Here is a 25,351-nt window from a genome sequence, read left to right as displayed (position 1 = left end):
AAGGCAAGACAGCCCCATGCATGCCAAGGGTAAGAGCACTCTGAACAGAAGGCATCGTGGCACAGATCTCAGAGTAGACACCTTGCCTGGGAAAGCAGCAAAATTGCTGGGGTGGGAAGAGAGCAGGGGGAACTGGGAGACCCAGGTGTGTGAGGCTGGTAACAGAAGCAGCTATCTGAACATGCGTCTATGCCACACACTTCAAAGAGCTAAGAGCGTCTAACTGGTGCCCAGAGCTGTCAGAGCGTCTCATCCAGCTGGGACTGGGGCGGTGCTGAGCTTTGTACCTACAAATCTGCAAACTCCCCAAAGTTCTCAGGGCAGGTAGTTTGGTTGTTGGCATGTGGATCTACCAGGAGGTGGCAGAGTCTTTAACAGTGAGTAGAAGGTGGCAGGAAGATAGAACTTTGAAAGGAATATTGGAGCCCTGTTCCTTTTCCCTGTCTTTCCCCTCTTCTTCCTTCTCTTCTCTTCTGTGGCAGTTTGAATGCACTGGCCCCCATAATCCTCTAGAGAGTGGCACTATTAGGAGGTGTGGCTTTGTTGGAGTAGGCGTGGCCTTGTTGGAGGGAGTTTGTCACTGCAGGGGGTGCTCAAGTTATTAACATTTTCCTGTTGTCTTCTAAGAAGTAAGGTGCTGATAAAGCCAGCACTGTGTCTGCCTGCACACCACCATGCTCTCCCGCCATGATGATAATGATTTAAACCTCCGAAACTGTAAGCTGCTACCTCAATTAAATGTCTTCCTTTATAAGAGTTTCCGTGGTCATGGTGTCTCTCCACAGCAATAGGAACCCTAACTAAGACTTCTTCCCTCCCTCTCAGCAGCCTCGGCACCATGAGGTGAGCATCTCCTTCACAATATGCTCCCACAATCTTACCAGAGTTTCGGAGTAACTAGACTAAAACCTTGAAAACCATGAGGCAAAACAAATGTTTCCTTTTAAGCTGATTTATCTCAGGTATTTGTCTCAGTAACAGAAAGCTGACTAACGCATATGGAGTGTGTCTGGTTATCAATATTTTCAGAACCTCTCCAGGTCGAAAGAGGGGGATGTCAAGGACTAGAACTCTGAACTAAGTCACCCCTGGTACCACATGCCGAGGAAGAACAAGGCCTCCACTCAACAGGAGAAGTAAAAGATGGCAGACTCCACAGTGAAAGCTTCGGGTCTCTAAAGCGTCTTTCCCATCTAGCGCCCAGACACCACCAGCATGCTATTATGCCTCAGTCAGCGACTGAAAGGGAAAAACGCTTCGTGCTTCTAGCACACCGATGGTAAATGCCAACAGCTGGGATGCACCTCAGGACTTAATTCCTTAAAAACTGAGGGATGAATCTCAACAGTTGCAACAGAAGAGGTGAAAACTTGTGTTGAAAGACTGAAAGAAAAAGGATTAAAAAAAAAGAGAGAAAATTCTGCAATATACAGATGCATTTGGGAGCTACCTAAATAAACAAGCAGTTTAAGGAATACAATCAGATACCACCGGAAAAACAGTTATGTAGAATAAAAGCAACATCTATACTATGTCTGTGGGAGTAACAACTGCAGCAATGAGATCTGGCAAGTAGAAAATGCATGAACAATTCCACTCCTTTAAAGGTTTCACTATCAAAACAGACCAAAATAAATCTGGTGGTGGGGAATGAGGTACGAATTTCTCTAAACTACATTCTATGAAAAAATCTACTGAGGCTAAACGTAAACAGTCTTGAGTATATAGGCAACAAGTTATCCATGTAAGTGACTGCCTCAAGGTAATACTTAACATGCGTGTAAGAACTGATGTGTACTGGGTGGCAAACACCTTTAATCCCGGACTCAGGAGGCAGACGCAGGTGATCTCTGAGCTTGAGGCCAGTCTGGTCTACAGAGAGAGTTCCAGGACATCCAAGGCTACACAGAAATACCCTGTCTCAAAAAAGAAAGGAAAAAAAAAAAAGAATGGAGGGAGGGAGGGAAGAAAAAAGGTTGCAGTAAGGCTGGACATGGCAACCAAACAGGAGGGATCAGGAAGGGTGAGGATGGAGGGAGAAAGTACTGGAACAGACAAACAGAATGCTGGGTGGAGGGGCATCTTAGGGATGAGCTAGAAACCTAGCGCAATGGAAACTCCCAGAAATCTACAAGGGTGATCCTAGCTAAGACTCCTAGCAATGGGGAATATGGAACCTGGACTGGCCATCTCTTGTGACCAGGCAAGACTTCCAGCAGAGCAATTGGGACACTAACCCAGCCACATAATCTTCAACCTACAATTTGTCCTGCCTACAAGATGTGCTGGGATTAAGGTGGCAAAGGACTTGTGGGAGTGGCCAACCAATGGCTGCTCCAGCTTGAGACCCCGGACATGAGAGGGAACCCATCCTTGACACTGCTTGAAGAGCCAAACACAATTGGCAAAACAAAACAAGAAGTCAATGAAATGATTCCTAACGGTATTCTGCAGTGCGCACTCTAACTGCTGAGCCATCTCAGCCGTGAAAGCATGAGAAGGATCACAAGTCCACCAATATTTTAAAGATGGCAAGGCTACGAGGAGACACTATAATACTACACCCTTAGCACCTCAATAAGACTTAAGGACTGAGATATTAAAGGTGTAAAAATGACAGGAGTTTGAGAAGCCAAGAATACACCTAAGCGGGGTGGTGGTGATGGTGGTGCATGTCCTTAATCCCCGCACTCAGGAAGCAGAGGTGGGAAGATTCAAGGTCAATCTGTTCTACAGAGAGTGTTCGAGAACAGCCAGGGCTACACAGAAAAAACCTGGTCTTGAAACAAAGAAACAAAACAAAACAAAAAACAAGAAAGAAAGCAAAACAAATCGCTTTTGAAGTCTATTTAGACATGGCAATTCAATTCAAGTCATCTTACTGATATCACACCAACAGCCTGCCAGTGATGGGACTTCAAACACAAAGGGCATTCCCCACACCCATTCAAGGACCCCAGGGTGGTCATTGGCACAGATAGCTGAGCAAGCTGATCCGTATAAAAATCAAAGTCCAAGGTAGGTACAACACAGAGAAAGAAAGGAGCCTGAGTTCCCTGGACAGAAGGAAAAATGTCACTCAAGAAAAAAAAAAATGGGGCTGATGAGAGATCTGAAGGAAAAGGAGAAAGGCGATGAGGGACAAACCAGATCAAATGAAACATTAGTGGGGCTCAGAAATTCTCCACAACCTGCTTTAGCCAGGCCAGAGCTGGATGCCATTCCCACCCTCAGCACCCAGAACCTGCCCAACAGCAGCCTGTGGGAAGAAGGCAAACCTCCCATCTCTCAGGTTCCCCTTGCTTCTAACATCCTTCATGGTATTCCTCGGGCAGTTACAGAGCAATTAACCCTGGGCACAGCCATGAGTTCCCTGAACCAGGAGATCTAAACAAGCCTTCAAAACTCTTCACTAATTCTAGGCTTGCTCTTCACGGGCTCTCAAATTGTCCTCACCTGGGGCCACATTCCTCCAATCTCATCTTACCCGCTCCATAACTCCAATGATTCTAGAACCTCTATGGCCCATTTCCAACTCATTCCCTTTCTGAACTCACCTTTGGGCAAGGTGTCCTTGCGATTGTGTGTGTGCTGTATCGAAAGTGCAGAGTGAACACAGTACTGTGTACACGATGCCAGCAGAAGAAAGAAAAGCAACAAAATGCAAGGGCCCAACATTACTTACATTACACATATTTTCCTCTTCAGACTCCAGTCTCCACGTCACGACCCTTTCCTCTATGCCTGCCAGTGAGCTCGAGTTTCTCACGCTTTCACGTGCTTTCAGTTGCTCATGTGCACCCTTCCGTGGGCTTCTGTCTCCTGCAACATCTCTGCATCTTCTCTACGATTTCTCAGACAATAAACTACACCTATGGCTGTAGCACCCACGGCTCCACTGAGGCTGCCCCCTCGATGGTGATTGCCATACAGAACAACTGGTGAATAAATCCTTTCCTCAGGCTGGAGGCGGGCTAAGTGGTAGAGTGCCTGTCTATCATGGGTTCCAGTCCCAACACTTCAGAAATAGCCAGCGTCCTCGACTTCTCTGCGGCGGTTAGCATTGTTGGTGACCTCCTCTTTGAAGCTCCTGCCTTTGCCCTTACCCCCACATTTCTCCAACCACACTGCTCAGTTCTCCCCGGACATCATTTGAAAATCAGTGCTTTCGGGAGATCCTTTCTGTAAGTCTCCCTGAGGAGAATGCGCTCTCCTTTTCTGCTACCAAGCACAGTCTAAATACCTCTGGTAGGCACTGGTCATACGCTTACCAATCCTTCTGATTCGAGGAAGCTCCTCGGATCAGAAACTTGCTTGCAATTCTTTCACCAGTATTCGCAAGCTCAAAGCACAATGCCCAAAAGATCTTTATAGAATGATAAAACATAACTAAACATTAATAAAAGATGTTTATACTTTCAAAATATACACACAACTTATGTAACATTAAATTAACTCTATTTTCAATAAGTGAAATTAACTTTAAATATTTAAACAAAACTTTACATTTTCTTATAATTACATCAAGTCTATGAAAAGTCACAAGGTGCTCCTTATCGAATGAGCCACAGTGACTTCAGGAGCTGAGTTTACATCGGGCCATATGAAAACTGTCTTCAGCCTAAAATAAATTTTTGTTATTAGACTACTAATAACAAAATAATAACTTCCAACTAGGAGGGAAAGGTACATATTTTGGAGTCACCCTAAAACAAGGCTCACAATAAAGAATTGAAGATGGCAGGAACCATGACTTTCTGTTCTAGAACAATGGCTATCAGGCAATACATCTAATCAAGAAAAATTTTTAAGAACTAATTTTGAAGGCAAAAAATAAAAAAAAAACAGTAATTGTGCAGGAGGGAACTTCAACAGGGTAAAAGTTTAAAACAAAAACAGAATATTCACCAAGAAAGCTACTGCTTCTGTTCCTGTTCTCAACTCTGTCTAGAAAGCTGGCTGAGATCAAAGCCAAACACTAATATCCTAAATGCCTGCCACACACAACTCAGCTTCTTCACGGCGGAAGCAAAGCTCTAGAGCTCAGAAATCCATCCAATTTCTGTAGCAATCACTAGATTACTCCCGGTTTACACGACTGAAGTAATCAAAGACATACGCCCAATGCAATTCTGTCTGACTTTGCTGTACAAGTCTCTAGAGATGTGGCTGTGCAGATAAGAGCAGCTCACAAATGAGGGTGAGAACAGTATCATTTTCGATTAACCACGTAAGTCCGCCCGTTTTCCACATGACACGAGAAACAAATGCCTGGGGCTGATGGCATGCACCTGCGGTCTCAGCTGCTTAGGCAACTGAGCGGGGCCACTTGAGACCAGGAGTTTGATGTTTTAGAAATCTCATCTCTAAGAGTGGCACTGAGTGTATGTCTCTAATCCTAGCACTGATTAGGCTGAGGCAGAAAGAGCCATAAATCCCAGGCCAGCAGGAAAGAAAGTCTTCTTAAAGTGTGTGTTGTTGTTTTGTTTTGTTTTCTAATATAAATAAACAAATTGGGGTTTGGGTTGTAGTTCACAGTACTATCTGCCAGCAAGTCACTTGGGAGGTGAAGGGAAGAGAATCAAAAGTTCAAGGTTACCCCACAATTACATAGCAAATTAAGACCACCCTGGGCTAAGCGAGATCCTGAGTGGAGGAGGGGAGGAAGAAAGGGGGTGGGGGGAGAAAGGGGATGGGAGGAGAGAGGGAAAGGAAGAAAAACAAATTATCTCCGTTTCAGAGATACAGATGTAGGGAGTTGAAAAATGCAAAACATGGCACCTTGTAAACTATTCCCCTAACTATTAGAGGGGACTCTAAGCCCCACACGCTTGAAGGTTTGGATAGATGCTTGTCCATAATCGGTAACACCTGCACTATTTACTAGCTAGAAGGAAATTAAGGCTTATTCATGGCAATTTCAGTTTTTCTTCCCTTTCTGACTCAGACACCGACACAGTCAATGGCAAAAAGAAATTACAGTAACCTCTGAAAAGATATGAAATTGCAGAAACCACGAGAGAGCATTAAGTTAACTCTTTAAAAATGGTTCCTAAAACAACAGAAAGCGAAAAGTTGAGATGAAACCTGCAAAAGCTTTTAACATAACATTTTGCCTAATTTCTGAGATGGGTAAATTAAATGTGGAAATAAAAGTTCCCACCTGAGGAAGAAGGAAATAATGTGAATATAAAGACCAGGCAATTGGGGTCTACATCTAAATGCACATCAGGCATCATCAAAAGACATTATATACACCCACAGCACAACGTTTTGTAGGCTGAGGACAAGTTACAAGTGGTGAGGGGTCTGAGCTTGGATGTTTCACAAAGCAAGGAGCCACATGAGGCCCAGAGCCCCTCTGTCTGCCTGCAGATCAGGATGTAAAGGCCTCAGATACAGCTCTTGTGCCTGCATGCTGCCATGCTCCCTGCCATGACAATAATGGACTAAACCCCTGAAACTGTAAGCAAGGCCCAATTAGATGCTTTCTTTTTATAAGAGTTGCCATGGTCAGGGTGCCTATTCACAGCAACAGAACAGTGACTAAGACACCTTCCCTCAGGAGTCTGTCAAGGCTCCGTCTCTCCCTTGACTCTAACCAACAGTCTCTCAACACTGTTCTTCCCACAGGAATCCCAAATCTCCCTCGCCTATGGCACTAATTTCAAACAGCTCATTCTCCAGCTCACCACAATGGTCTCTGGCACTCCCCTGCCATGTCTTCCCCGATCCCCAACTTTCTCCTCTTCTACTATACATGCAAAGACTCAATACTTCTTAAACTCCATGGTAACTTCTGTCCCCAATTGCCACTTTAGAGCATGACTGGTTTGCATGTATACACATCCCTGTGTCTCAATTAAAAAAAAAAAAGGCTTGGTTATTTCTCTAAAAACACTGTCCAATATACCAAAATTCCAACATATTACCTCTTCATACAATCTAACTTTTCCATAATTACTTTCTCTTCTTCTGTTATAGGAGCCCGCTTGTTTGTTCCCAGCGGCTCAGCCCCGAAATAATCACACAAATTGTATTTATTATATCACTGCTTGGATCATTAGCTCTAGATTCTTATTGGCTAACTTTTACATCTTAATTTAACCCATTTCTATTAATCTGTATATTGCCGCATGGCTGTGGCTTACCGGGTAAAGTTCCATTCGGCCTCTGTCTCTGGCAGAGATACATGGCTTCTCCTGACTCTGCCTCCTTTCTCCCAACATTCAGTTTAGTTTTCCCCGCCTACCTCTGTTCTACCCTATCACTGGCCCAAGACAGTTTCTTTATTAACCAATGGTATTCATAGCATAAGGAGGGGGAATCCCACATCACTCCACCATATCAGAAAAGAATATGGGGCTCAGCAGTGGCATTTCCTAGTAGACTTCACACCCAAAATCCTAACAGGTATCCTACAGGTATCAATCCTAGGTGAACTATCTGCCTGGCTCTGCCTACTTGGCACACACGGCTCATTTCCAAACCTGACTGATCCAGGTATGAAAAAACATCTCCCTCAAGGCTGAAAATTGTAATAAAATCCAGGAAATCACTCAAAGGGCTAAAAAGAAACCTGGAGCCGGGCGGTGGTGGCGCACGCCTTTAATCCCAGCACTCGGGAGGCAGAGGCAGGCAGATCTCTGTGAGACCAGCCTGGTCTACAAGAGCTAGTTCCAGGACAGGCTCCAAAACCACAGAGAAACCCTGTCTCAAAAAAACAAAAAAATAAATAAATAAAATAAAATAAAAAGAAACCTGGCAGCTTTGGTGAGCTAATTCGCAGTGGCCCCTCTTAAATTTGCCAATTTAGGTCCTAAGCGGGGAGCAGGAAAGGGCTAGCCACTGTATCCCCCCCCCCAGCCTTTTTCGGATAGTACAAACGTTCAGAAGCAGGAGGATGACCTTCAAGCCTTCAAAAAGACCTCTTTAAATTGGCCTTCAAGGTCTTTAACAACAGAGGGAAAAATCAAAACAACGAAAGTGAAAAGGGGATCAGGCAAAATAGCAAGTGCCGTCCAGGACAACCAGATGAACTCTTTCTGTGACAACAGAGAGCTGCTGGGGCCCTTCTACAACATGGTAAAGAGGGACAATGAGCCAGCAGCTACTCAAACTCTTGCTCTCTAAGACCTTGCCCAAGGTGCAAGCAACATCAGCAGGTAGATGGAACGTAGATGGCTCTCAAAGTCATGAGAGGGAAATATTTGCAAGTCTAATATGAGTTCATGTTATGGTGACCCCTTTTGGCCTTTGTGGCCTGGGATGGGGCTGTGGATTAGCCACACCTTTCTAACTATCTAGTTCCTTCTCTAAACTGCCAAACTTGTACCACACAGCAGCTCTGAGATAGCTTGCAACAACAGGGTTGACTTCCTTAAGTTAGGGCTAAACTTAGAGACACCTCCTCCTCTCTGAGATCTGAGACCCTTCCCCATCTTCCCCCTCCTTTCTAAATATAAAGGTGAAAGACCCTACAGACCCCCTCCTCAAAACCCGCAGCTAGCATGCTCCCAGGGGAACGTCCTGTTTGCTTTAAAAAAAATTCTCCGGATCAGCAGCCAGCCTGCTCTCGTAAGAACATCCCATGTGCTTGAGAGAGCAGGATGTCTATGAGATAGGAAGACTGCAAGGCAGGGTGTCAATAAGATAGGACATCAACAAAGCAGGTTGACTACAAAACAGGATATCTATAAGATAGGCCAGGCATCCATGCTGAGAGAGGAAACCATTCATGCCCCCGCCTCATTCCGATCGACCGATAACCACGCTTTTGCTTTTGTAAACTTGCTTTTTGCTCTCCCCTATAAAAAGCTCGCCCTCCAGTTGGCAGGCACGCAAGTCCTCCGAAAGACTTTGCCGCCGCCCGCAGGTACCTGTGTTTACTCAATAAACCTCTTGCTAATTGCATCCTGTGGCCTGGTCTCGGAGTGTCCTGGTTCTGGGGTCTTCATCAGAAAGGAAGGTCCTCTCTGAGGGTCTTTCAAAGGTAAGGAACTTCCTTTCTTCTGTGGGTTGCTATAGATCTATACCAGGTTCCTCCAGGTGCCACTGGCTGAAGGCATTTCATCTGAAATCCATGTCAAGGCATCCCTCAGATGAACCTTGACTGACTCTTTACACTTGAGACATTGTCCACAAGAGGCCTGACAAAAAAGAAAAACCTGAGTATCCCAACAGTATTGTTAGAAAATTCAGATCTGCCTTGAACCAGACCAATAATGATTCACTGCAACAACATTTTTCAGGTGGGGCTGACTGGACTAAAAAGGGTACACTATGTGACACCCCACAGCTCCCAATGCCACTAGGATGAAGAGGTGTTAGGAAGACGAAGATTGAGGTAGGATTTTAAATTTGTTTTTAATTAATGGGGAGGTTCTTTTGGGAGAGATGCTGCAGTGGTGAGGAGTGGATACGGAAAGACCAGGAGGTGAACAGGATTGGGGTACATGATGTAAAATTCCCAGGGAATCAATAAAGCATTATATTATAAAAAAAAAGAAAGAAAGAAAGAAAGAAAACTCAAATCTTTCCAACTGCTTCCAAGTCCTACAAATTCAACTCTTTTGAGATAAACAGTACCTCAGCTATCCATGCCAGTGTCTTCCCAAGCATTAAAGTTTATGTCCAGAGAGTCACTGGCAGGGCCAGTGTAGAGTATGAACGAGTGCCGGTCAGAACTCAGCACAAAAGATGCCTGCTTTCCAGACACTATAAAGAACAACAGTTGCCGGGCAGTGGTGGCGCACGCTTTTAATCTCAGCATTTGGGAGGCAGAGGCAGGTGAATCCCTGTGAGTTCGAGGCCAGCCTGGTCTACAAGAGCTAGTTCCAGGACAGCTAGGACTGTTACACAGGGAAACCCTATCTCAAAAAAACAAACAAACAAACAAAAATAAAGAACAACAGTTACCCAACTTCACAGCACTTTTTCTTTTATTGTTACTTTTAATAAATTTCAGAGCCTGACCTGTCAGGAAAACACAACAAGTCTGTTGGTCAGTACTTATATTACTCTACTGTAGATTCTTTTCTGCATAAGCTTTTGCCCTAGTGACTCAAAATGGGCACAGAAATAATCTATGGAGGGCAAATCTAGATAGCAACCGAATTGTGAGAAGTAAAATATAAATCAAGTTATCTTTCTAGTTTGAGCATATTATTAGGCCCTTTGTCAGGAATGTGGGCAAACAAGAATCTCATTAAATATTTGCTGACCTATTCGCCCCTAGTCTTTAAATCTGAAGGCATATTATGCAATGTTTAGGACGCTTTGTCCTGGAGCACAGGGTATCTCCAGTGGTCATCTGATCCAGCCTTTTCTTTCAACTTTAATAGAGTCTAAAAATGATAATGACTTCATTTTCAACAGCACTGTGTATCTTACGATTCTGAAAGTAAAATGAGCAATTTAGCAGAACTAATGAAAATGAGTAAGAAAAATAAGAGGAGGAAATAAATAATGAAAGAATTAGCTTCAATTTAATGTACTATTTGCTTTTGGAAAGTCAAACATTAGATTGGTACATCTCTCACCTACTCAGTAAATTTATATCATTTATTTTTTTCATAATCCCAAAGAGATAGGGAAGAGTGGGGCAGGAACCCCATCTTTGCCCCAAGCATTCAGTGTTCCTAAAAGAATCTAGGAATGGTAATAAGCAACCAAATCAAGTGATACATTTCATTTTTTTCAATATCTACAAATACGTTCTCTAAAAATTGAGCTTGTGATAACCAACTGTCTTATGTCAACTTGACACAGGCTAAAGTCATCTGAGAGGAGGAAGCCTCACCTAAGAAAATGCCTCCATGAGATAGAGTTATAGGCAGGACGGTAGGGCATTTGCTTAATTGGCAACTAACGAGGAAGGGCCCAGCCTACAGTGGGTGGTGTCGCCCCTGGGCTGGTGGTCCTGGATTCTATAAGAAAGCAGGCTGAAGAGCAAGCCAGTAAGCAGCACTCCCCATGACCTCTGAACCAGCTCCTGCCTCCAGGTTCCTACCCAGCTAGAGTTCCGGCTCTCGTGGCTTTCGATGATGAACTGTTGTATCAAAGTGTAAGCAAAATAAACTGTTTCCTCCCCAAGTTGCTTTGGTCATGGTGTTTCAGCACAGCTATAGTAACTCTAACTAAGATAATTGTCATTTATTAAATGCTCTGATTTTCCACTTAATCCTTTCTAAACACTTTCTTAAACAGAAAACAGCTGCCACACTCCATGGTGCGACCCTGATGAGGCACTAACATCCTGAGCTACTGGCGTCTGTAGGGTGACTGGCATTTTTACTGATGTGCCTGGTCTTCCTGCTTCCCTTTACAGTTGATGCTGTCGGTGTGCACACCCTGCTTTACCCTGCCTGCCCTGTCCTGAAGGCTGACTTTGCTTTCCGACCTCCAGCTAGAGAGCTGGAGTCTCCCCGTCCTGAATCACCCTCTTCCCAAAAACCTGGCACTGTATTGTCTCCACAGTGTCTCGTCAAACTTACAGACTAGTAACTGAAAGGAGGTATACAGGGTTAATCAGTGTCCTTGCCTTTCCTTTTTTATTTTTAATTTTTAACAATGAGTGGGTTGAGCATCTTTTCATGGTGTTTAAGAACTATTTGTATTTTACTTTCTGTGAACAGTCTACCTAAAAACCTTTGTCATTTGTTCATTTAATTAATTTGTTTGCTAACACAAGGTCTTGTAATATAAGCCAGACTGGCCCAAATTCACTATGTAGGCCAAACTGGGCTCAAAATCACAGTAATCCTCCTACCTCAGCCTCCAGAATACTGGAGCAATACTCAAGTTATTCAAACCCATCAATGTATACAAAATTAGTTCTCAAAGAGGAAGGTCACACGCCCCTGCACTATCACCGCACACCTGTGCACAGGGTCCTCTGTCCTGCTCTGGCTCTGGTAGGTTTTGCCCTATAGGAATGCTTCATTTTTATACAACCAAACTTAATAGTCTTTGCTGGGGTAGTTTCTGCACTATGGGTCATATTTTAAAATACTTTCCCCACTCTGACATTATAAAAGAGTTTGAGTGTGATTTGTTTCTGTTTTACATTGAACTTTTTGACACCTGCAGACTTCCCTGCTATATAGAATAGCATGCAATCCTAATGGAACCATTCTTCCCCAAATGGCAGCTTCACCTGCGCCAATCCCAACAACCCGAAATGATCTGAGGTTTTGCTTTGAGATTTTTTTGCTCTAAATCTCTGATGCTGAGACTTTGCAGATAAACTAAGATTAAGAGCAGTTTAGATTGAACAAGCTCCCTTCTATTTTCTTAAATGGTAAGGAGTTATTCCGCTAGGAACTCTGAGACTAACACACAGTAAACATCAGTGGATGTTCCTAGGAAAAATCATAAACTTCATTTACTACAGTCTCAGAATCTGCTAGAGGATCACGGTGAGAAAATGTCTACGTCCCAAGGGCAATACCTCCTTGTTCTCCTCCATGACGGGACTTTCTTGTTATAATCAAAGTCCTTCAGTCTGGTCAGTATTTAGGCTCCCAGTGCAGGGAGTGAAAATTTAATCCCAGGAAAGCTCTTCAGATATTCGTCACCGTGGGAAATGATTTGGGGTTTATAGAATCGAGCATAAATCCACCCAATGAACCAGAAATTCTACTCCTAGGTATTTCACTCAAGAGAAGTGAAACTATTTAACATAAAGACTTGCGTATCAAAACTCTGGGAGACTTTTTTTTTTTTCAAGACAGGGTTTCTTTGTGTAGCCTTGGCTGTCTTGGAATTCCCTTGGTAGACCAGGCTGGCCTCGAACTCACAGAAGTCCGCTTGCCTCTGCCTCTCAAGTGCTAGGATTAAAGGTGTGCACCACCACCGCCTGGGTCTGGAAGTTTTATAGCATCCCCAAACCGAATCTAAAATACATTCCCGTCAGTAGAACTACTAGACAGAGATTGTGCTATGGTCATGTGACAGAATACAGCTGCCTTTCTCTCCAGCTCCTCCCTCCCATCCATGGCTGATCCTCAGTCTCCTTCTAATTCAACAGATGCCTTTGCCTTTCACTGGTCTTGGAGAAAGCCATCCATTTGTCTTCCAATCCCATCTAATTTGCCAGAACTATCTTCCTTAGCATGGATAAGCCAACATTCTCCTTGCTATTTAAACTGCTTGCTCCCTCAAGCACCTTAACCAAAGGTGCCAAAAACTTCTGGTGACTAGAGCAACAAAGTCTACTATAAGAGGCCAAAGACCAAAAGCAGAATCCCCCATCTTTAACAGGCCCCAATTGCATGGAGCTTGACCTAGTGGCTTCGTTATCCTTCTAACAATTAGAACCTAACTCCTAGAGGTCCCTGGTGCCTCACCCCAGATAGCCCATTTCGGGGAGGACAAGTGGCACTGTAAAATTTGCTACTTCCAGATAATAAGCTGCCCTCTCTTGGGCTCTATTCAAATACTTCCTTACATATGGCACAAGTGACAAGGTCAGATAACTTAAGTGCTATAAAAGGGGACACACGGACACACGGACACAGTTGCCTCTCACACACGTAATTCCCTGAGAATTTCCCCATCATATTTCTGTCCACAGTGTCTATTCTTGACTAAAACTTTTATCGGTGCTGGCCTGGTTAGTGCTTTCTCACTCATGCCATGCGTTCCTCCTCCCAGGATTTTTTTTCTTGTTTTTACATCCTAATCAAAGCTTCCACTCCCTCCCCTCTTCCTGGTCCCCTGCCACCACCCCTTCATCCCCCTTACCACTGATTCTCTTCAGATACAGGCAGGTATCCTGTGGATAACAACCAGTCATGGTCTATCAAGCTGCAGTGAGACCAGGCACCCCCTCCTCCACCAGGGTTGGATGAGGCAATCCAGCATGAGGAATGGGTCCCAAAAGTGGCAACAGAGTCAGAGACATCCCCTGCACTCATTGTTAGGAGTCCCAGAAAATGACCAAGTTACACAACTGTAACATATATGCCCCCCCATGGAGACTTCTCTGTGAGCCCCTATGAGCGCAGGTTAGTTGATTGTGTGGGTGACCTTGACACCACTAGGTCCTTCCTCCTCTCTTCCACACGATTCCCCGTGCCTGTGAGTCTGTGCATCTGTTTCCATCAGTTGCTGGGTCTCTGATGACAGCTGGGCTAAGCACCAATCTATGAGTATAGCAGAATATCATTACGAATCATTTCATTGGCTTTTTTCCCCCTGCCATTTATGTTTGGTTCTATACTAGGTCTCTGGGGTATCTTCCCCCTTCAGGGTCCTAGCCATCAGCGGGGAGCTCCCTCTCAGAGTATGGGTCTCCAACTGTGCCAATCATCAATTGGTCACTCCAATTTCTATGCCATCTTTACCCCAGTACATGTGTAGGCAGGACAAACTGTAAGTCGAAGGGTGTGTGGCTGGGTTGGTTCCCAGTCCTTCCTCTGAAAATCTTGCCTGGGTATAGGAGATGGCTGGTTCAGACTCCATTATCTCTTATCCTTAGCCATCAGGAAAATGCAAATCAAAATGACAATGAAACTGTATCTCACTCCTGTCCGAGTAGCTTAGATCAAGAATACAAGTGACAGCTCCTGCTGGAGAGGAAGCAGAGTAAGGGGAACGCTCTTCCACTGCTAGTGGTGTGCATGCTTATACAGCCACTTTGGAAATTAATATGGCAGTTTCCCAGAAAACTGGGAATTGATCTACCTCAAGACCCAGTTGTACCACTCCTGGGTATATACCCAAAGGACAGTCTACCATATCAGAAGGACACTTGCACAACTATGTTCATAGCAGCTTTATTCAATTTGTAATAGCCAGAAACTGGAACAACCTAGATGTCCCTCAACCAAAGAATGGATAAAGAAAATGTGATACATTTATACAATGAAGTAGTACAGCTGTTAATAACATCATGAAATTGTCAGGTAAATGGATGGAACTAGAAAAGACATGCCAGCATTCAGGGAGACAGAGGCAGGCGAACCTCTGTGAGTTCGAGGCCAGCCTATTCTACAGAGTGAGTTCCAGGATAGCCAGAGATACACAGGAGAGAGAGAGAGAGAGAGAGAGAGAGAGAGAGAGAGAGAGAAGAGGAGAGGAGAGGAGAGGAGAGGAGAGGAGAGGAGAGGAGAGGAAAAGTCATCCTGAGTGAAGTAACCCAGCCCCAGAAAGACAAACATGGTCGGTACTCATAAGTGAACATTAGCTGTAAAGTAAAGGAGAACCATGCTACAACCCACAGACCCAGAGAAAACAAATAACAAGGAGGGCTCACAGTGGGCAGTGTGAGTCTCACTGTGAAGGGGAAATAGAACAGACATTGCCAGTGGGGAAGTGGACCTGAGAGGGGAATGGGCATGGGAACAGAAGGGATGAGGTGGAGGAGGGTGGAGGGATAGAGTACTGGGAAAGACGATTGGAATCTGGGAGCATCTCTGGGATGAACTAGAACCTAGAGCAATGGAAACCCAGGAATCTGTGAGGCTGAGAGTCTAGCTGAGTCTAGCTAAGACTCCTCCCAGGAGATCTAATTCCTTCAGACCTGATGCTGCACTGACGCCAGCAGAGTCAAGATCTTCCTACGATGTCAACAGTGTTCTCACGTACACCCCTTCATTTAAGCTCCATCTTATGTCTTAAAAAACAGTATCCTCCACGCACAGCTTCCCTGTGTATGTGTGGTGTAATCGTACCTACTTAAAATCCAGCAGAACATCACCTGCTTTCTAAGAGATTCCCACAAGCACCCGCATGGCAGCTCACAATTGTCTATAACTCCAGTTCTAGGGGAACCAACACCCTCACAGACTATACACAGGCAAAACATCAGTGTACATTGAATAAATAAAATCTTAAAAGATTAAAAAAAGAGAGATTTAAAAAAAGAAGAAGGTGTAGAAGCATATAACCCAGTACCGCACTCCTAAGTTGTAACTGAAGGGCTTCACGTGAGCATACCACGCAGATGGTGTCACAATGATGTTCTTGCTGCACTGGTCACAATAGCCAGGCAAAGGACCAATTGAGAGGAACACCAACAGGTGAATGGCTAAAGAAAATATGGTACAACTACATAACAGAATTTTATTCATCCCATTAAGAAAAATGAAACCAAGATATTTACAGGGGAAAATGGATAGAACTGAAGATCATTAAGTAAAATAACCCAAACTCAAAATAAGCAAATACTGCATGGTCTCTCTTATTGGTGGGCTACAGATCTAAGGTTGAGGAGGGGTATTCTGAACTGGGGGGAAGGGAGTTAGGGGAAGGGAAAAGGACAGAGTAGTGGAACACAGGAGACAAGAGAACTGAAGGGGAAAGGTAGGAGACCAACAAGAGGTGGGCAGAGGGAGCTGAGTGGGCCTTAAAGGAGGGAGATGAGTAAGTCAAGCTAAATGATACATATGTATGAAAACACAATAAGGAAACCCATCACTTTGTATGCGAACAATAGAAAATATAAATTGCTTTTACAAAATAATAAATGTCTGACAATCAGCTTTGGCCTTTTTCTATTTATGTGATATTCCTTATATTTCTGTGAATTATCTAATTTACTAATAATGCAAACAAATATATATTCACAATATACATTCACAAAACCACAATGCTAGACACCAAACTCAAGGGAGCTTTTTCAACACGGGGTGGGTGATGGTTTTGGATATATAACTCAGGGAAAATCAAATCAGTAGATAGATGGAATTTTTTTCACATCTGTGAGTGTGATGCTGAATTCTAAAACCCTGAAAATTGCGATGGACACAACCTTAAACCACAGCAGCAAACGCGCCACCCTTCTCGGGTTGTTATGGCAACTGGACTACTTGGGCTGAGAAGAGGGATTGGATCTTTTTGTCTGAGAGAGATTTTGTTGCTGGCTGCCATTAGAAATATTAAAAAAATGTTTACATATAAGTCTCAGAATATGACGAGGCCCCCAGATTCCCTCCTTCCTCGTTAACAAGTCCATGGTGCTGTAATTGTTCAGGTACTGGCTTAGGAAGCCATACTGTTGACACATCACGGGTGTAATTTCCCATTTCTAGGAGTCACAATCTGACAAGAAAGGGAAACAATCGATGACTCCACCAGCTGTGACCTAAACCCCACAGTGAGCACATGACAAGGGAGCCCTAACGGTGCAAGAGCAGTGGTAACAACCGGTGTCTCGTGGTCTAATTAAGGCCAACTAGCCAGGGCTGGTGAGGTTAAGGAGTTTAGGGAACTTACTACCACTGCTTTACTAGAGCAGTATAACTCCTAACTGCACTTTAAAACTTACCCTTATACCCGCAGGTAGGTGTAGCTCTCACCTCAAAGCAAAAAGAAGCACCTCTTTGCAGCAGAGACCATTATAGAAAACCACAGCCAGCCGAAGTGTGGAGATGAACTGATGGTTTGGATGCCCAGCCCCAGCGGGTACATTTACAGCACACCACACCTAAGGTTCAGCGACCATAGCGGGAAAGGGAGCAGAAGGACTGTGAAAGCCAGAGAACGAAGACGTCTGCGGATTTCTTAATGCACCACAGACTCAGAGAGATGCTTTAAAAACATAAAGTCCAGCGTTCGGGAACAGAGCAGGTGCACCTTTGTGAGTCTGAGGCCAGCAGGGAGGACAAAGCAAATTCCAGGACAGGCAGAGCTACACAGAGAAATCCTGTTTTAAAAACAACAACAACAAAACGTATTAAATTCCTCAGTCCCCCCAGCTAAAAGCCTTGCTGTACCCCCCTTTCGCTGCATGCCCTCCTAATTGTGATTGTTTCCACTCACTCATGATCTCATGACACGAAAGTGGCTGTTTCTCTCTTCTACCCAAGCCATCCCTAATGGCTTTATGTAACACCACCTAATCTTGGGGCTAGTCTCTCTCACCTACTGTTCAAATCAATCCCAAAGTGTATTAAATGAAAAGTGCCCCACTCCTGAAGGATCGCCAATGTTGCTCTAAGGTCTGCACCTACAGGAATCGTGGTCCTGTGTCCTCAAGCCACAGAACATCTTACACACGCATATATTAAATAATGTCAATCACATTAAACATGTTGAATTCTTCAAGCATTTTTAAATGATGAACATTTCCAAGTCCCCTCTTAGAGTCTGCTGAAATAAATGTGTGGTACATTACCAATAGTTATGCTACCATGTAATAGCACAGCAGACTGTCACTCCTACTGATCGACCCTTTCCCATCTTTCCCATCTTACCAGGCTGCTACCATTCTACTCGCCACTTCTTCTGGGGTCCTTATAGGTAAGGTCACCTAAGAGCTGTCTGCGTGTGGATTATCTCATTTTATATAATAATCTTAGTTCCAGCCATGTTGCCACAAACAACAGAATTTCGTTCTTTTTTCAGCTAAGTATTTGCCCATTTGGCATATGTACAGTGATTCTATATGCTTAGAAACATATCCATCATCTAGACAGTTACTAAATCAATAACTATTAAATTTTTCTATGAAACCTCTGTTTTGAGACTGATCAATTGCCAGGCTTTCTATAGCATCCCATTTATATTTAAAAAAAAAAAAGCCTTTGCTGATTACCTTCAAAAGTCATTCTTAAAATTGTTTGAAACCAACAATTACAATTTAGCTCAAAATATTTATCCACATAAAAATCCTTATGAAACAGTGTGATGATTTAGTCGATACTAACTGCACCAAGTTTGGGCCTTCCTAATGTAGCGCTGCAGAGAACAGGTTATGCACCCACATGAGAAAGGACGGAGCCCAGCATGCACTCTGTGAAATGTGGGAAAGAACTACATCTTCTCTGCAGTGCCTTCCGGAGGTAACAGTGGATCACGTTCCACTCTAATAATGACAACTGCGGGTGCCTATTGAGCACTTGCCCCACACATGATAGCCACACCCCTGTGCTTTCCACGGGTCACTAAGAGTAGTGTAAAAAGCACACGACCTTGTGACACGGTTCTATTTCAAAGACTCTTTGAGACCAGAGGTTCAAGTGGGACAAAGACTCAAACAAAAAATTCTCTAAAATAAAGCAGCAAACCTTTGTGAGGCCTACTCACAGGGTGTGTGGGGGGGGGGGTGCGTGCGTGTGTGTGTGTGTGTGTGTGCATGTGTGTATGTGTATGGGGTGTGTGTGTGCATGGTGTGTGCGTGCGTGGGTGTGTATGTGTGTGCATGGTGTGTGTGTGTGTGTGTGTGTGTGTGTGTGTGTGTGTGTGTGTGAAGAGATTCCCTATTCCCTACAGATTAGATACATAAACCTGAGAAAACAAAATTCAGAGTCCACTCAAACAGCCTGGTACAGAGAGCGGTTCCTGGGTGATAAATGGGCAGGGTTCCAGCACCAGAGGCCAGGAGTGACCTCGCTGTAAATGAATATCTAGAGAGTATTCTGGGGGCTGTGACAAATCTGCAAATCTCAAGGACCTGGCAATCAAGATGCAAAGTGCATGCTGTAGCTGGGGTCACAGTGGTCCTAAGAACATGTCCCTACTGGAGCAGAGACCTTACTGTTTTTAAAGCTATGCTCAGGCCACAGTGCAGTTCTGGGACCTGGAACATAACACTTCATAAATTTGGGTAACCAATGTCTCCTGGCGCGTATCCATTCTGCATATGAGGCTGTAAAACCAGAGCTTCCTGAAGTGAGGTCTGGAGACCTCTGCTGGTTGTCTGCAGATCACTGAAGGGAAAGGTTAAAGACAGGTCAAAATCTGAGGTAGTGAAACAATACACAGTGACAGGGGAATGCCACAAGAAGTTTAGAAGTGTTTCTGGAATCTACAATTGGAGATAAAAATACTCTCGATTTGTTCAGATACGATTAATAGGAGGAAAGCAATTGTTTTCCAATGCTCAACTTTACGATAAGGATCACATCTCCTTACAGCACCATGTTCACTTTTTAAATGTTTAATGAAATTTAGCTAAATGAACGCCTAGCTCCGTGGTTACAGCACTTGCCAAACAAGTGTGATGCCAGAGTTTGCATCCTAAGATCCCACACGATGTGAGGTGGTTGTGGCTGCTACCTGTAACTCCATCACTTGAAATAAGGATTTCCCAGAGTGATGATCGGGCTAGCTAGACCAGCAATACTGTCAAGCTCGGGGTTCAGCTGATAGACCCTGCCTCCGTGAGTAAGGTGAGGAATGGGCCAGGAAAGCATCCGGTAGCAACTTTGGGCCTCCATATGCACACGCATACAAATTCATGTGCCCCATACACACGTGTGCCACACACAGGCAAACACACACACACGCACCCACACACGAGAAAGAAAAAGATCTTTATATAGCATTTTAAAATACACTGCTATTTGAGAGACCATGAAGGAACAGAATATATGATTCTGAAAAGTTGTTGTTGTTGTTGTTTTTTAAAAAAAAAAGTACCCCTGCTTTTTAAATTTAAAACTTAGAAAACAGGAAGAAACCATCCCTTCTCTTTAAAGTCAACTCTCAACACCATGCTCAGGTCATCTGGGATCCCAGACAAACTTCACATCCCACTGGACAGAATGTTGCTCATGCTGGAGAGGAGGTGCTGCTCCTTCATGAGAACGAGAGTCTGGTGCATCAAAAACACTCCCCACTCCCAGAAAGGAATGGAAGGAGCCCACGGGCCGCTGGAGCCATTGTCTTGATCATACCACAGCCCAACATCTTCCTAGATGGGAAGAGAACTAGGGACAGCAGAGAAAGTAAAAGCAGCTTTCTATAAACAAGATCAATACCAGGTATGCTTTAATAGTCAACTTGACAAGATTTAGAACCACCATGGAAACAAACCTCTGAGAGTGTGTGTAAGGAATAAACTAAATTAGGTTAACCAGGGTAGGAAGACCCACCCTAAGTGTAAGTGATTCCATTGCATGGCCATGAGTCCCACCGTGTGTGAAAAGGAGGCAGGCTCTTTTGGGTTGGGAGCAATCTAGGTCATCAAATGAATCAATATTTTTCTTCTAATTCAGTGTATATCCGGGCTATTGGGAGACCATGATTGGAAACAGAATAGGAACTTAGACCTAAAGCCTGCAATCTATTACTGCTCCCTGAGCAGCCAATTAATCACATAAACTTCCCCAATAGGACAAATGCCTTCCTGATGCTGACTGTACATTATATATTTAATATATATAATATATATGATATATATAATTACAGATCACTTGGAGGAAAGCGCATTCTGGCTCATCTTTCTGTTTTAACTTAACTAATATATATAATGCATATATATTATATATACATATACATATATATGCATATAAAATGGTCATGGTGCTACCTCCTGGCACATGCATAAGTAATCATCACCTACAACCTTATTTAACAAGAGATAAGGCATGACAGAGATCATATAAAAATGCTACACAGAGTTAGTAAGCATTCACACCATAACAACAGAGTTGAGGATCTTGGCAGTGTGTTACCAAGGATTTATGAGCACCTTGCAAGAGGGGCATCCCATAACGAGAAGCCTGCAGCATTGGCTTTAAGCCCAGGTGGACACAGAAGAAAAACAATTTCCGCCCATGTTCTTTTAATGGTTCCCCATATTTCACCTTCTCGTTCCCCATTCATCCAGCCACTTAAGGAGATGAAATGAGAGGAGAGGAAGAATCTGAATGAGAATAAACGTCAGCAAAGGAGGAGTAGCAAGCACACAGCTTGCTCAAGCCTCATGCCCCTGCATTCCTGGAAAAGTTAAGCGGACAATCAAATGCTGTCTAATTAGGTGTTCACAGGTGTGGGAAGTGAGATTGACAGAAAAGCACTAGACACGAGAAAGGTGTGTGGTGCCTCGTCTCTGGTCCTCATGAATACCAGAATGTGCCAGGTCCCCTAGAGCTGGAGTTACGGGTAGTTGTGAGCTGTCCAACATGGGTGCTCAGGTCCCCCGTAAGAGCAACGCATACTCTTAGCCACTGAACCATCTCTCCGTGCCTCAAAAATTCAATTCTTTTTAGTATTATGGCATCTGTGTTAAGCGGGGAAGGGTTCAAGAAAGTCCTAAAGACACTTTCTCTTGTACACTCATGCTAGAAATTAGCATGAAAGATACCATGAAATCAAAATTACTTCTTTCCCATATGTAGTTATTTTGGTCAGGATTTAAGTTTCTAACGCTTGACAACTAAGTTTGAGTGTACACTTCGGATTCTCACTTGAGAAACGCTCAGAAAAGAGATAGTTCTGAGAAACAAGGAATTTCTAGGAGAGTGGCTAGTGGGTGACCACAGAGACCATCTGAAAAGGGTTCGGGAAGTTTTAAACTATACGTAGTTGAGCAGAAAGAAATGAAATTTCCTTTAAAGTATTTCAATAAAGAGAAAAATACCAGCAGCTACTGAATCAGGGCAGTGGATCTATAGGGAGTTGATGTATTTCCTTTCACCTTTGTCCAAGTTTGAAATCTTCAACAATTAAAATGTTTCAAAACACCCTAGTGGCTAGTCACAGTCCTAAAGGGCTTCAGTGAGACGTGGGTGAAAGGCCCTTGCCAGATTTAACAACCAAAGTACAAAAAATATGAAACTGGCATTTTATATATATACTTTATATAGCTGATCAGAAATTCATGTGGTTTAAGAAAACTGGTAGATCATTCATTGTATACCAAGTGATTTGTAATGCTTTATTCCAAAGCAAAAACACGCATGTGCCCGAAAGATGTATAAAAACAAATGCGTCTTTTATTAAGGAAAGAACAGCCTTTCCCTGCCACCGCTTTTAAAACTCCCAGGACATGTTTTCCACCTAAGACCTCTGAAAAGTTCTCTTTCACTGGAGAAAACTACATGACAACCACACAGCTGGACAGAACCTCTGCAATCCTGCAGGGCAAAGGCAGAAAATGTTTTCAGCATTAGGGATGCCATCCGTAAGACATCCGGGAACTGCATCCCAGCTACCTCTTGCTAAGCTAAGCTCTGTCTTCTTCCTTCCAAAATACGTCATTTAACTGTCTGTCAAAATAACTTGCCTGGTCTACCTGATCACACCACAGAGCTGCAGCCTCCCCTGGATTCCCTCCTCAGTGGCAAGCTGTTCAGAGAGCACCCAGTGAACAGCACACGCCCCTCTGCTCCTTCTCTCGTCCTGCCGGGGCGCTCCGCTGGCCATCGGGAGGAGTAATTAGCAGGTTCATTATGTATGAAAGCAGCATCACACCACTTGGCTGTCTGGTTTGAGCGATCCCATCAGCGCTTCATTCATGTTCGGTGTCTGGAATACGATAAAGCTGCTCTTCCTTTCGGATTTTCCCCTCACCACTCAGAAACCACTAGAGCAACGTGTTAACAGAAGCACCGGGGAGAGAGGAAATTCTTCACCTCTGCAGACAGGAGGCTGAGGACGGAAAGTTGTCCGGGAGAAAGCCAAGGGAAGCAGAAGGGGCTACGGAACATCCACGCTTCTGGAAAACACACCAGCGTTAAAGCAGCGTGACTTGGGGACGTTTGCAATTCTGAATTACAGGTGAGCACAACTTTTCCAGTGTATGAACTATCTGCAGGAGTAAGCAGGGTTTCTCACGGCTGAGAAAGCCAAGAATTTTTAATAAGTTCTGAGCATTGTGGTCAGATCAACTGCTGTTATTTGATAAAGGCAAAATTCACCCTTTGATTTCCATAATCCTATCCAAATGGAGTCTGCCTTGCTGTGAGCTGTCCTAACTAACAGCACAGGATTAGTGGGCCTCGGAGATGCTGCAAGAAATAAGACACATGGGTGAAAGAGATCACCACAGCACAGTCGAGGAGGCATTTGGAGTATGAGAGCTTACCACTCCTTACTGAGCTTCAGCCAACTGCTACCAGGTAAGATTCGATTTAATAACATTAATTCATAGCTTGGCTGCTGGAATGAACCCTACTACTGCAGTGGGCGAGCCAGGAGGTCTGAATTGCATGTGGTTCTCCATATCTTAGGCTTTATGCTGATTGGAACCTTCTGAGGTAAACACCTGTTTCTACTTAGGCTGCATGCTAGTCACTCACAACTCGACAATCAAATGGCTTGCAGATCCCATTCATTTTTCACTGAATGGTCCCATCATTTTCTTCATGTTTTTAGAATTATAATTTTATTTAGTAGCTTGAAAGCCTGAGAGGAGTCCAGAATGCTGCCTAGGAGGCACCCGCAGAAGGTGTCACCAAGCTTGCCTGGGGAAAGGAGGGATTCACAGGCATGGTTAGCAACATTGCTGTCGAGGTTTTTCAAAGGCTCACAGGCTGACTTTAATTCTTAGCACACCAAAAACCCTAAACTGTGGTGTCACTCTCATTCACACTGATGTAGACAATCTCTGGTGGGGTGAATTTATCCCAAAGATAGCAGGATATTTTAGAGCAGAGCAAATGACATTTAAGAACAGAACAAAAAGAAGTCTGGCACATTAAATCTTCCGAATTTTCCATCCAGGCTAGTGGCCCAAACTAAAAAATGCAAAGGACTAGCAAAGCCGTGGAGAATGTTAAGGGTACAGGGTCTTGGAGAGACTGCCCATGCAGCATGAGGCTTCTACAGAGACTCTGGGTGTAGAGAGCACAGAAAGGGATCAATCCACAGCTTCCTTCACCTGATGCCATCTTAATTCCTTCCCTCAAACATCACGGCTATGAAGTAACTGTGCTAAGTTCAACTGAAAAGTCAGGTTCAAAAATCTCACAAAATGCCGTCCAACACTCCTATTTCTATTAGCTTGGCAGGGTGGGGATAAGAAAAACAACAAATGCATACCACACCTAACTAAAGAAATTCCCTAATCCAAGAAAAACCATCAAAGTTGTTACTCTGAAAACAAACATGAGCACCGGGAGCTCCTGAGCAGACAGGGCCACTGGCCTGGCCTATCCAGGGCCTGAGTTCCATCCCCAGCACAAAGTAATAGCAAGGAGGAAAACTCTTCCATTTCATTCAACTCTCGGTTTTCAGTTCTTAATTAAGATAGTGGGACACCCGACTCCTCTGACTCTTTTCAAGACATTGCATACAATACCTTAAATGTCACATATCTTTTGCATTTGAAGTCATTATAGACTCTCACTTGTCATTTTCCAGTAACAAAGGCAAGCCGTGGTTCCAATACAGACAGCAACTTGACTGTCATTTACGTAACAGCCTAACTAAAGTGCTGGCTTCTTGCTTTTCCCCCTAACAGCCGAGACTCATTGAATCCTTAAAGGTTCTTTTCATCCATTTCCACCTTATTTTATAGACTGACATGCTTCAAGAAAATGCATTTTAAGTGAAAAATGCCAAATAATATTTCAAATTGTAATTTAAAATTTTAATTACCTAGAGGAAAAAATTTACAACACTGTGCAGGATGGAAGGGGATGGAAGATAATGTCCCTGTATTTTATACACTCACTGT

The 25,351-nt window shown here is 43.8% G+C and overlaps 2 protein-coding genes across 2 annotated transcripts in view; one reads left to right on the top strand and one right to left on the bottom strand.

Moving 5' to 3' along the window:
- Aven (apoptosis and caspase activation inhibitor) overlaps nt 1–25,351 on the bottom strand; it is a 139,138-nt gene that overhangs the window by 72,475 nt on the left and 41,312 nt on the right. The gene's annotated exons all lie outside the window — the stretch shown is intronic.
- Chrm5 (cholinergic receptor muscarinic 5) overlaps nt 23,173–25,351 on the top strand; it is a 56,220-nt gene continuing 54,041 nt past the window's right edge. The window contains exon 1 of the mRNA XM_041678995.1: nt 23,173–23,792. The gene's annotated coding sequence lies outside the window, so the exon portion shown is untranslated. The remainder of the gene's footprint in view (nt 23,793–25,351) is intronic.

The sequence above is a fragment of the Microtus oregoni genome, unplaced genomic scaffold (genome assembly GCF_018167655.1).
Source record: "Microtus oregoni isolate MIOR12 unplaced genomic scaffold, Mior012 000031F_ref0000149, whole genome shotgun sequence".
NCBI lineage: Eukaryota > Metazoa > Chordata > Mammalia > Rodentia > Cricetidae > Microtus > Microtus oregoni.
Note: the sequence above shows the minus strand (reverse complement) of the source record. Positions and strands in the feature narration are given on the sequence as shown.